Raw genomic sequence first — 4,689 nt, 5'->3', positions numbered from 1 at the left:
GCCCCAACTGCTCCACCCCTGCCAGTCTTGTCTCCCCTAATTGCCACCCCTGCCAGCCTGTTTGCCCCTTACTGCCCCCCATGCCAGCCTGGTCGCCCCCAACTGTTCCCCCCTCCGGCCTGGTCACCCCGCACCACCCCCCTCTGCTGGCCTGGTCGCCCCTCACTGACCCCTCCCCTGTTGGCCTGGTCGCCCCACACAGCCTGCTGTTTGGTCATTTGGTCACCCCTCACTGACCCCCCTCCCAGCCTAGTCGCCCCACACAGCCTGTTTGGTCGTCCGTTCGGTTGCGATGGTCACTTAGGCTTTTATATAGAGAGATTTAAATGATGCATTAAATTCAGAATCTATGCTACTTCAGGGCTTGTCCTGAGACTTCATCTGGGACAGAGAAGTATGATGACCTATGGAAAGAAATATCACCACCAGAGGCTCATATCAGATATTATTGTTGACATTCAGACTTGGGAGGAAAAATGAAGCCTGAGAAAAAGGGTCGCCCTGGGGATTTCTCCTGCCCTGTGGCCCACTTAACCTTACAGAAAAATTCACTTTCCCTTACAAAATGGGGGAGGGGGAGGAATATGACTTAAATGGTTAAAAAGCGGGGAAAAGGGCTGGGGAAATTTATTCCTCACTTTCATCTAAGTGAAGTAAAAGTGTGATACCTGCTGGGATTATTCAGTTCTATATATTACGTTGTGATTAGTCATTGAGCTTCTACTGCCTATACCCATAGAATACAGACAACGATATGTTCGCCTTCTCATGAATGAAAGAAAATAGTCAGCATCATTATCTAACTGTCAGTAGGAGGAGGAACTATTTCCTTTCTCTATTCAGAAAACTTGTCTGTTGCCTCTAAATGTGTGTGTGTGTGTTTGTGTGTGTGTGTGTGTGTGTGTGTGTGTTTTAGTACCCACCACTGCTACCTATGTAAACCTGTGTGCATATGTGATTATGTCAGATATTCATATATATTTGAGATTTCACAACAGGAAAAGGTTACTATGCTGATTTTTGTTCTGGAGAAAACAAAGTGACATCTGTCAGACCACCGCAAGAATAACTCTGTGATGCAGTAAAAAGTAGGAATATGCCCTAACTGGTTTGGCTCAGTGGATAGAGCGTCAACCTGTGGACTGAAGGGTCCCAGGTTCAATTCCAGTCAAGCGCATGTACCTTGGTTGCGGGCACATCCCCAGTGGGGGGTGTTCAGGAGGCAGCCAATCAATGATTCTCTTTCATCATTGATGTTTCTATCTCTCTCTCCCTCTCCCTTCCTCTCTGAAATCAATAAAATATATTTTTAAAAAAAGTAGGAATATAACCTTGGCCTCTTGACTCCTACTTCCATAAACTGCTCCCTGACTCCCAACATTTCTAAAGCTGACACAGTCTCTCATGCTTGATTGGGCGATATTATCACCCTAATTATCCCAGCGATACACAAAGCCAGACACACATGCACACTTCTCTACAAAATATTTTCTATTTTTTAAAAAACTTACGTGTTTTCTGAGAATTTTATGACTCTCAAGTAAAGGAGGAGCTAAGGGGAATTGCAAAACTAGGCCTGGGAATCATGGTGCTGACAAAAATCAAAAAGTTAACATTGTGCATACAAAAGAGCCAGCACTGTCTCATATCCAGTGCCTGGATGATCACAAAGTGTCGATTTGTGTCCATAGTTGAGCTTGCACCCAAGACAACCATTTCCTGTTGCCATGGGTTACAAGGATGAGTCACTTGGAGCCCTCCAGACAACTTGAGAGAGATGTCTTGTCTTAGACCAATTTCAGAATTAACAAAATACATTCTTGGAAATTAGCAGTGCTCAGCAATACAGTCTATTAAAATATTAGATCAAAAAACTCATTAATCCCTCTACATGGAAATAAGGGCTTGAGGTAAGTAAGCTTGAGGGATTTTTCTTCCTTTTATATAACAGATAACTCATCATTACCAGCCTTTCATTAAATGATCCATATACAGATGCCATCACAAGGGGGGAAAACAGTTTCAGGATCAATGTACTATAAATAAGAAAGTAATTTATGGCCTGTCACTAATATACCCCTTAACCTCAAATCAAACAAGGTTTAGTCAGAATAGACTTTATGTTAAATTCTAACATACACACACACACACACACACACACACACACACACACACAAAGGAGCAGTCACACCAAAATATTACATGTCCGGGAGGGCATGACATCTCTTAAACCAAGAACAAGAAAAATGAACATTTTACTGCACCTACAATCAATTGTGTATTCAAGTCCCACGCAGCCTGCCAAGAGCATCTTGTAAACGTGTCATGAGAAACCCACACAGCAAGGAAACACCAAAATCAGAAGTTAAGTAAAAACAGAAATGTAGGGCCATTACTACTATCACTGTTCACTAGAAGGAAGAAGAAAATGTTGGAAGAAAAACAGGCTTTTGGGATTTTACTGGCAAGGGAATTTTAAGTCTTTTGTAAATATTCATTGCAACTGTATAAGTATGACCTCCAGTATAGAAAGAATTAGGTGTAGAACTAAGAAGATGAAAATACATTTAAAACCTACAGCTTCTTAATTGGCTAAAAACAAATACAACAGTGTGGAGTGGCATGGCATCTTTTATTGGCCTGGGTGTATTTTCCATAATATCAGTAGTTTCTTGTCTTCCTGCTTCATCTCTGGTCCAAGATTCTTTATTCCCTATTAATAGTTGAATTGAGAAACAAATGTACAGACAAAGGGAAGGAGGCAAGGGGAGCTCGCTAAAACCGAGACCTTTTTCTATACACACAGTGTACACCACTGATAAGAGAGCAGAGAAAAATCATTGATTACTATTGTTTTCACCCAGGAAATAGGTTGACCTCAAGAACACTCAGAGGAGTATAACAACTAGATCTTTTCAGAAACAACAACAAAAAATCCATATAAATCCTATTTCTGGTTAAGTGGAAGTCATCCTCAATTTCTCCCCTTTGTTTTCACATGATACAGACATCTTCTGTTTCAAAGAAAACTAAAACCACAGGGAGAATGTGTCTCAACATAAACAAGGCAGAATGGGTTCTGCACTAGCGTGGCTCAGTTTTTAAATAAGTATTAACTTAAATAAGAGTTAACACGGGCTCAGAAACAAAAACACAAGTCTGGTTTGATTGCGTGTTCAGGTCTTCGGCGCTAAAGTCTGAATCCAGTTGTGTATTTCACAGGAGTTGCTCTGCTTTTTCTATTCTTTGGCCAGCTCAGTCTGGCCCCGATGGTTCTCTCTCAGCACCTTCTCCCAGAGGCGGCCACTTGAGCCAGCTTGAACTTTGGGTAGCAAGCCTCTGAACCTACATTATGATCTACTCATCCCAGTGACTGGGATGTGCAAAACTGACCGAGGTTCAAAGAAGGGATAATTAAGATAAGAAGTTGCATGTTCCTCATAACCTGGAGGGGGGAGGGCTGTCTCCCAAGTCCCCTAAAATTAAATTTCAAAAAGTACATCAATCATTTAAAAGGGAACTTTCTCTAGAATTAGACGCGATTTCTTAAAAGATAGATTTTTTTCTTTATTCCCATGGCTGATAGGCATTTAAAACATATGCAGCCCTGACAATACATGGCATACGTGAAGCACTGAAGCAAGCTGCAGAACGGGGGTTCTGACATCCAGACGCCCAGCTTGGCTTAGAATGCATGTCTGCAGAATCGAGGGAGATCAATGGACTCAAGAAACAAATATGTTGATGGATGAGGACAGAGTCTGAAAGCGACCAGTTTGAGGCGGCCACGCTGCAGGTTCCACAGCTATTCCCACGCCGGCAGAATGAAAGGGTTACAAATTCCCCTTTCTTTTAAGAGGGGAAAGGAAACAAGGAAACGAGAGGAAGGGGAAAGGAGAAGAGGGAAAAGAGAATGGAGCTGGTGATGAGGAAAGGCTGAAAGAAATGAGAGCGAGGAAAGAGAAAGAGAGAAACCCGAAGAGGGGCGGGGGAGTAGGCAGGAAAGCTATGATGTATGGACGCTCGCCAGCCACCCAGCCCAGCGCTCCATCACCCCCCAGCCTGATTTCCTCGCTTGCTCGTCTGGAGACGTGGGGCTCCCGGGTTCCGCCGCGCCGGTGCCGACAGCCCTCCCGGATACCCCAGCCCGGCGCTGGCAACGCCGCCGAGATGCCCAAAGTAACCCACAGCAGCCGGTCCATCCGAGCCCGCCACTCCCTGGACCGCGCTAGCCACCCACCCTCGCCCCCATCACTAGTCTCAGGGGAAAAGCCAAGAAGAGCGCAGAAATGAGAAAATCAAAAGGGGAAGGAGGGAGCAACAACAAAAAAAATGTTTAATAATGTGATCATGGGTCCTAGGAGACCAGCAGGGCAGGGGGCCCGTGGCACGCACCTGGGAAGGAACGCGCTGTTGCAAACACCTCGGGTTGCGTTAGGCTGGGCGATTTCCCACAAAAGGAAGTTTGGAAGGAGCGCAGCGGTTTGCAATGGATGCGAATGCGCCCGAAGCCTTACCTGACTGAGGTCAAGTCGGCGGGCCGCGGAAATCCTCAGGTTTGCGATGCTGAGCCACTAGACCGGGTTACTATGGAAATCGTCTTAAAGGGGTGGAGGAGGGAAAAACCCACAACCCAGGCACATCCTCCGCGACCTAAAGGGAACTGCTGGGGCCGCCGAGCGCGGGCGC

General features: G+C 45.2%; 1 protein-coding gene across 1 annotated transcript in view; it reads right to left on the bottom strand.

The window, feature by feature from the left end:
- The window catches only part of NAV3 (neuron navigator 3), an 832,279-nt gene extending 827,596 nt beyond the window's left edge, over positions 1-4,683 (bottom strand). Inside the window, exon 1 of the mRNA XM_014531666.1 lies at positions 4,518-4,683. The gene's annotated coding sequence lies outside the window, so the exon portion shown is untranslated. The remainder of the gene's footprint in view (positions 1-4,517) is intronic.
- Positions 4,684-4,689: the final 6 nt, after the last annotated feature.

Source organism: Myotis brandtii, unplaced genomic scaffold, assembly GCF_000412655.1.
Source record: "Myotis brandtii unplaced genomic scaffold, ASM41265v1 scaffold82, whole genome shotgun sequence".
Lineage (NCBI taxonomy): Eukaryota > Metazoa > Chordata > Mammalia > Chiroptera > Vespertilionidae > Myotis > Myotis brandtii.
Note: the sequence above shows the minus strand (reverse complement) of the source record. Positions and strands in the feature narration are given on the sequence as shown.